General features: G+C 32.0%; 1 protein-coding gene across 1 annotated transcript in view; it reads left to right on the top strand.

The window, feature by feature from the left end:
• LOC108694090 (RNA-binding protein 7-like) overlaps positions 1–9,177 on the top strand; it is a 34,821-nt gene that overhangs the window by 12,343 nt on the left and 13,301 nt on the right. The window lies entirely within an intron of this gene.

Here is a 9,177-nt window from a genome sequence, read left to right as displayed (position 1 = left end):
CACGCACGCACGCACGCACGCGCACACACACACACACACACACACACACACACACACACACACAGAGTGATTGATAAGAAACGATAAAACTCTCGCATAGCGATAGAGCGGACTAAATTGAATCGAAGAGTCCTCTATCATTTTGCAATTTTCGCAATATTTAATAAGATATCAATTATTAAAAATTATATATATAAATATATAAATATGTAAATAGGAGATGTTTTATCACTATCAGTCCCAAATTCGAATGAAAAGAAAGAGGGTATCTAGTCATTTATTATTATTTTTTAAATAAGAAAACTTTTCGTTGCCAATTATCAATATATTACAGTCGATACAAATCGAATTTACAAATACAAAATGTTCGTAAAGAGGATTAAATACAGAGAATAAAAATACAAAATGATTCGTAAAGAAGATTAATTAGAAAATAATAATTGATGTATTATCGTATTTTCAAGTTTTCATATTTTTATAAAATTATTAATTTTTTTTTGTGATAAATATCCTAATAAAAAATATAATCTAATTAAAGTTTTTATGGTATAATATTATGCATTTTATCCAATTTGAAATTAATTTCTAAATCATTGAGGTATAACTGACAGTAATTTTATAACGATGCGAATAAGGATTTTATTCATTTTATTTCAATGTATTAATTTTCCTTAAGTCTAGCGTTATTATAATGATTATTTTTGGTTTCTACCAAAAAGAAAAATACATAAAAAAATATAGAATGAAACGATTCTCGAGTGCGAAACTCTCGACAATTGATACTCTCCTTTACGTAATAAAAGTATCGTTATAATATAGTCATTAAACAAACATTCGTAAACACATTTAAGACTCCTGAGTACTTAGCTAAAAAATCCGTATTGTCGGTGACACCGAATCAGACGGTGGCCTGGCGGAATCGATAGCCACATACACAAAGCTCAAGCGAGCTCATATACGTGTGCTGGCTTTTGGCGTGCCGAGAGCGAACGAGATAGCGAGAGAACATCCTTCTCATTCTAATTGCTTGTTTCTATGTTTTTTTGCTGAACGACAATCTCGGCCGCTCAGCGTATATCACTAAGGGGCGAGAGGCATTCTAAATAACATATAAATTTTAATAAATTATAATGATAGTATACCCCCTCCTATTAGTCTAGAATAGTATAAATGTTATATTATGTTAAAACAATTTAGATATTTAATTGTTTACGATTTTTCATAAACGCGCGTTTTGTTGCAACAGCCAATCTGAAGCTTGAATTTTGAAATCAACGCTTCATATTGACTGTATATCATATTGACAAACTTGCGATCAGCTTGCAACTAATATAGAACCGATTTTATATACCTCATTCATAGACTCGATTAATAAGAAGATACGAGATTGAAATGCTGAAGATATCAAGGTTGACTCCTGTTTTTTTCTTCTTTTTTCAGTTTTTTTTTTGAAATAAATAATCAAGTTCCCTGATAGTAAAGCCTCCGGAGATAGATTTTGAACAGAGCCTTTGAATAGAGCAGTTGCTATCAATTTTTGATTGCAGAAAGATAACAAATTGTAGACAAACAGAATTTCATCTGACATTGTCAGCAAATTGCTGTCAGAAATATGATAAATTGCTAGACATGCTATGCCAGCAGCAAAAATCCTGCACAACTTGGATAGCAGATTGAGAGCAGAATTCAATTCAAGCAAACTCTGCTCGGTTTCTGCCACTAATCTGCTGGCATAGCTTTGTTTACAAATTCATTGTCAAATGCGGACACAAATGGCTATAATTTTATAGTCAAAATCTGTAATCGAGTTTGCTGCCAATTTGGTCCCAAATTGCTAACATTTTAACTATCAGAGTTAATAATAAACGTATATTAAATCAAATATATTTTCATATAATTTTTAAAATAATTCATGTATTATATATTTTAAAGCAACAATTCTAGAAAAGAAGTCTATTTCGCTTTTTAATTGAGAAATAAAAAATTATTTTAAAATTGCACCACATAGAAAGACTTTTGTTTGTATGTAGGTTAATTTAATTATTAATTAAATTAATAATTGGTATTATCTTTATTATTATTTATATTAATAATCTCACTTTCAAAATTTCGTTCATTGTCAGTTTTAAATTCATCAATTTTAAATTCGGATGATAGAAAAAAAAAATTTAAGGTAGTACTAGTGCAACAATATCGTCCAAAATTTTTTCCGTGGCGATATCTCATTTTCGCTAGAGAGAAAATTTCAATTGTTCCTGTCCAAGGCCGCACGCACACGCGGAAAGAAAATGAATACAAATAGACATATACTAATACCGATGCTGTCAAATGTTCGCTGATCGTTTCCTCTACTCCTCACCACTTCTTTCAGTTGCCATCATAAGATAAAGAAAACATTGCATTCTTTTCGCGGCTTTATTTTAACTAAATGATCAAAAATGACCTTTTTTTTATAATATCTGTTTCATGTTCCTTTATCGTATCTACGTTTTTTGTAACAATTCTAAGAATGATATGGATGTTATACGTGTAATTATCTGGCGTTACCTTAAGTTGCGTATATGTTTCACATATTAAAACTGCATATTTTGATTGCAATTATTTCAAAAACTAGACAATCAATATGTTTCTTGCACACAAACAGAAGAGAGCATTTCAACTTATTTGTATGTCAAATTTTAGCACATTTGTGAGAAAATTATTTCTTTTTAGGAGATATTTTTCAATAACCTTTGGTATTTGTTATAGAGGTAAGAGTACTGATCAACTTTCCCTTATAAATTAATTGGTGGTCTCTTATATTTTGAGATATATTTACGTAAAACTCATTTTTTAAATTTTATTATTTTCTATATTGCACGACTTTCCACGCGAAGTGACCCCACCTCCCCTCCTGATTATGGGCACGCTAAACAAGTTTCATTCCACCCTCTCTCCCTACTTCAAGGACGTCCGACTTTCATTTCTCTTGACAGGAGGGAATCATTTAGGCGAAAATCTAAATAGCTTAGAAATTAAGAGACCAATTAATTTATAAGGAAAAGTTGTTCAGTACCTTCACCTTTATAACATACGTTAAAATCAAGATCATCAAAGAGGCCCCTAATATAAAGATCATTTTATGCTAGTACTACTTTAAAATAAAATATTGGTCAATACCAATTTGATAACGCAATGTCATTACAAAAACACAGTTTTTCGGATTTTTTTAAAGGAAAACAGATTTCATTTAAGGCAAATGTCTCAGTTGCATTGTTGCAATGACAAGATTATTGGCCATTTTACAATAAGCTATTAGTCATAAATCAGAAGTTAGAAGTTGGAAATTAACGATTGTGATTGCTCAATTTCCAGCTTCTAACTTCTAATTTATGATTAATGGTTTATTGTAGAAAGCGTGTAAGACTCTATGTTCTGCGTTTTATATAAAACTGATTCAACTATCATTTATTGAATTTAAAATTCTGAGAATGAAAAAAATTTCAAAAGCGAGATAATTAATATAAATAATAAAAATAATGCTAATTATAATTTAATAATATACAAATAAAATTCTTTATACATTACTCAACAAAAAGTAGTACTCTCAAACACTCAAAATTGCTCAATATTCAAATCATAATTCAATGAAAAATCATCGCAGACAAATAATCAAAAAAGCATTTGAAAGATTGAATCTTTTACTTTTGAAATCAGTAATTGATTTTCAATAGGATTGATCCTTCACGGAGCTATACAAACACAAATGGATATATGCACAATCATTGCACAATTTTTTTTCACCGAGTTATTCAACATTGCAAAAATGGTCATTTTTATTTCAATAACTCGGTGGAAAAAATCATACAATGTTCAATAAAAAAATAAATTAAAGTTAAGGATTTACTCCTTTGACTGCTGTAAATCGCATTTTTGCATGATTTTTATTTTACGCCATGGACTTTTATAAATTTTTGTTACAAAATTTTCAGATTGACGGATCCATTTGTGTTTGTATAGCTTCGTGAAGGATCTGTATAACTCCATAAAGGATCAGTCAGATTGAAATACCAATTTCAAAAATACAGATTTCAAAAGTATAGATTTCAAACTTTTAAATAATTTTCTAATTGTCTATGATTTTTCATCGAATTACGGAGTTCTGAATATTGCGCAATGTTTGAAAGTGTTTCCTATTTTTTTAAGAATAGTATATGTTGTATTGTACAAAAGTTTTTAAATAATTTTTTATTGTTTAATTATTAATTAATAATTAATTTTATTAATAATTTTAATTAATTAATTTTATTAATTAATTAAAAAGCGAAATGGATTTCTTTTCTACAGTTATTACAATACAGTTATTAAAATTCCCATACACAAATTATTTCAAAAATTATATGAAAATATATTTGACCTAATATACATTTATTACTAATTTGATCACTTATTTCAAACAAAAATTGAAAAAAGGCAGAATTCGAATTAGGGGTTTTCAGCATTTCTATTTCACAATCTCGATTAAACTTTTTGTTAATCAGGTTTATGAACGAAGTATCATATACAGGATGTCCCGACATTTTTTGGTAAATGCTTTGTCATAGAGCGGATTAAATTGAGTCAAAAAGTCCTCTATCATTTTGCAATTTTTGTAGTTAACAAGATATTACCAGTCACTGAATATTGATTTTCAATAATTTTTTACTTAAACTATCAACTTTACAGAAAAACAGCGAGAGACAAAAATTGTTTAGTTTCTTCGTAAAATTCTTTTTTTATAATTCAAGGATAAATGAAATCAATCAATGCGAGACAACACAGGTTAAACGTGTGTAAATTCATACATTTGATTTTTGAGAAAGATTACAGATGTTTCAATCTTTTTGATTAAATCTTTCTCAGTGTAATGATAACAAAATCCGTAACGTATAATTTAATATAAAAGATTCGATACAGTGAAATTGGAGTATCGTTAACATATATTCATAATATGATTATAATGTCTGTCGTATCTAACAAAATACTCAAATATTTCAAATTATCTGTAATTTAATAAGTTTCGAATATTCTTGAGACGAATAATATTCGGGTGTTTTCTATATAAAGATTATGCGTTTCGCGGGTCTCCTCCGTGTCCAGATCCCTTCTTGGAATGCCAACGTTTCGTGAACCTTGTAGTCTTCATCAGGGGAAGAGCGGTCTGATTCTGAGCTGTTCTTCCGGGTCGTTCCTTTTTTTTATATATTACGCTATTTGTTGGAGTGGTGAAGGGAAAGAAGAGAATTGTGGATGGGAGAAAGGGGAAGAGGTGAGGGAAATCGGTCAATCCTCAATAACCAGGAGAAGTTTTCCTTATTTTATTTATGTTGTAGCCATTATCTATATTTAAATTATTAGGGTATGATTGTCCGGAAAGTGCGTGCGGATTTCTCAACAGATGTTGTTCAAAGGCGAATATCATATGTTTATGTCGATACGATATGTCAGATGCTTTCGTGTTTTGATTAGTGACATTTCAACGCATAATTAGTGATATTAATTATCCCAATAAATTAAAAACTGTTTACTTGAAATCAGCTTAAAGATGGAAGGAAATAATGTGTTTTTTTGCATAATGCTTTTTTATTTCCGCAAAGGCAAGAACGCAACACAAACTCGAAAAAGAAATATGTGCTGTATACGGGGAAGATCGCATGTGCCATAAGTGATCGTATGTGCCAGAAGTGGTTTGCTAAATTTTATTCAGGAGAAATGAATATTGAAGATGCTCCTCGCTCTGGCCGACCAGTCACCACCGATCGACCAAATTACAGCTTTAATCGATTCCGATCGGCAAATCACAGTTCGGGAAATCGCAGCAAGGTTAAACATTGGCAAATCAACTGTTTCCGAACATTTAAACAAGCTCCAGATTATAAAAAAGCTTGATATTTGGATGCCGCACGACTTAATTGAAAAAAATCGTATTGATCGCATTTCCATCAGCGATTTGCTATACAAATGCAACGAATACGAGCCATTTTTGAAGCGTATCATAACAGGCGACGAAAAGTGGATAATTTTTAATAATATCGAGTGTAAAAGGAGCAAGCGAGCCATTAACTGCCATTGACCACTTCGAAGGCAGGCTTATATTCAAAGAAGGTAATGCATTTGGTGGAATTGGAAGAAGATAGTGTACTATGAGCTACTACCGAACAACGAAATCATCGATTCGGACAAGTATTGTTCACAGTTGGATAAATTGAAGGTGGAAATCTCCAAAAAGTGTCCGGAATTGATTGAATAGGAAAGGCGTCGTTTTTCAACATGACAACGCCAGACCTCATACAAATTTACAGTTACTCGACAAAAATTATTGGCGTTTGGCTGAGATGTTTTGCCTCATCCACTATATTCCCTTGATTTGCACCCTCGGATTATCATTTATTTCGATCGCTACAAAATTCAATTAATGGTTTAAACTTTGCTTTTTTGGAACTCCTCAAAAACTACTTGGACTGCTTCTTCGCCGAAAAACCCCAGGACTTCTACGAGAAGGGAATTATGAAATTACCCAAAAGATGGAAAAGTATTGTACAAAATAATGGTGCATATATTACAGAATAAAATTACTTTTAAAACAATAAAAATTTGTCGTTTGAATTTTGCTTAAAAAGCCGGACGGACTTTCCGGACAATCCATCTACATCTCTATGGCTTCTCTATACTTTCTTGGAAAGTATGTTGGTTATTGTGGTCGTTTTGTCAAATAATATTTGATGTCCTGTTTCGTTATTGTGTTCTGATAATGCGTGATGTGTTTTAATCTGACATCACGTTGATGTTCTTTTATCCGTAGGTTAATCATTCTCCCAGTTTCTCCAATGTATACTTGCCTGCAGGAATAAGGTATTTTGTACACTCCTGCGGAGTTGAGTGGAGGTCTTTGATCTTTAGTATTTCTTAAGATTTGTCCTATCTTTTTGGATGGTTTAAAGATTAAGATAGAATGGATATTATGTTTGTTTAATATCCTGCTTCCGATCTGTTGTTTCTTTGGCATATGGGAGAATGGATAGGATCCTTTTGTCTGATTATGTGTCAGAGACCGTTGTCTTGTTTATTATTTTGATTGATGTCTTTTTTGTCATGTCTGTTTTTCTGTAAGGCTATTTTAAGTGATTGAGTTCTGTCTATAGATGTTCTTTGTCAGAGATGGTGAAAGCTCTATACACAAGTGAATTGATTGCAAACTATTTTTGTGCTGGGTAGTGGTGTAACTCGGCATGTAGGTATGTATTTGTGTGTGTTGGTTTTCTATACACTTGATGACCTAAGATACTATCAGCTTTCTTAGAGACAAGAACATCTAGGAAGGGGAGTTTTCTTCTATGTCTATAGTGAAGTGGATATTTGGATGTTAAGTGTTTATGGAAAATAAGGAATTTACGAAGATCAGCTCTGCCGTGTCACGAATGTGTCGTCTACATAATGAAACCAAACTTTTGGTTTTTTTGAGTGTTTTTTTGAGGATCTTTTTCTCAAAATGCTCCATGAAGATGTTGGTGATTACAAGAGAAATAGGAGAGCCCATTGCCGCTCCTGAAGTTGTTCATAAAATTGTTATAGAAGAAGTGAACGGTTCTATTAGCCGAATGAGGTCGGAGAGGATTTCATGTGAGGGCTTTATTATGTATCTTTTATTGGGACTTGAAAAAGGATTCTACGTCAAAAGCAGGTCTGTGAGATTGGATTTTTTGGATCTTTTGTATGAAGCCCATTGAATTATTATAGTTATGTGTGATTCGGATTTTCCAGTGAGGGATTGAAGTGTTTGTGTTAGGAAGCGGGATAAGTTGTATGTCGGAGAATGTATGGCGCTAACAATCGGTCTGAGTGGGATGTTTGATTTGTGTACTTTTGATAGTCCGTATAGTCTTGGTGGGAGAGGAGTAGTAGGTTTTAATGTTAATTTGGTTTTACTGGGAATGTTGCTTTTTGTCACCAGGATCTTAATGTTCTGCGCGATTAGTTGGATCTTTGTCAAATTTTTTGTATGCTTTGTCCGAGAGAAGATTCTTCATTTTTTTTCTTATATGGTAGATGTTTGCAGTACTGTCGTATTGCTTTTGTTCGGCTGGAAGCCGACGATGACGTCTGTGTTCCTGTTTAGGTCTTGGATGGTGAATCGATCTTGTCTAGTGATGTTTGGTGGGGGAACCTTATTCTTGTGGGTAAGTATACACTGGAGAAACTGGGAGAATAATCAACCTACGGATAAAAGAACACCAACGTAATATCAGGTTAAAACACGTCATGCAATCAACATTAACAGAACACAACCTCGAAACAGAACATCACATACTATTTGACAAAACGACCACAATAGCCAACATTGCATCATACTTTCCAAGAAAGTATAGAGAAGCCAGATAGAGATACAAAAAATAATAATCTAAATAGATTTATGGCTACAACATAAATAAAACAAGGAAAACTCCCGGTTATTGAGAACTGATCGATTTCCTCACCTCTCCCCTCTTCCCCCACCCACAATTCTCTTCTTTCTCTTCATCACTTCAACAAGTAGCATAATATATAAAAAAGGAACGACCCAGAGGAACAGTTCAGTATCAGGCTGCTCTTCGCCCTGATGAAGTAGACTGCGAGGTTCACGAAACGTTGGTATTCCAAAAATAGATCTGGACACAGAGGAAACCCGCGAAACGCAAATTTCGAATAAGTTATTAAAATCATAAAAAATTTAAGACAAAAAACTTACATAATAATATTAACGAAGATTTGTGATATTAGCACCAAGACGTACAGAGATATGTGAGAAGAGACAATAGTCGTTTTTGTTATTGTTGGTCATAGGTCATAGTGGCGAGAGTAAATAAATAAATACAACATATATATGTTTTATACGCTAATTTATAAGCTAAAAAAATAAAACATCCCGAAAATAATATGTTTATTAAAAGTTTATAAGAAGTTTAGTTAACTTTTATGTCCGCACTCGAGTACTCGAGTTCCCACCACGGTATATTTTTGCATGAGTGGATTTGCATGAGTGCAAATGAATTAAAAATTAAAATTTCTCTTGGAACTTCCGGATTGTCGTTATTTAATTCAATTCTAAGTAAATGATGCATTTAGGCATTTTTAAGAACTTTTTTAGCAATAATTGAATTTAAAGTATATATATATATATAT

The sequence above is a fragment of the Atta colombica genome, unplaced genomic scaffold (assembly GCF_001594045.1).
Source record: "Atta colombica isolate Treedump-2 unplaced genomic scaffold, Acol1.0 scaffold113, whole genome shotgun sequence".
In the NCBI taxonomy this organism is placed as follows: Eukaryota; Metazoa; Arthropoda; class Insecta; order Hymenoptera; family Formicidae; genus Atta; species Atta colombica.
Note: the sequence above shows the minus strand (reverse complement) of the source record. Positions and strands in the feature narration are given on the sequence as shown.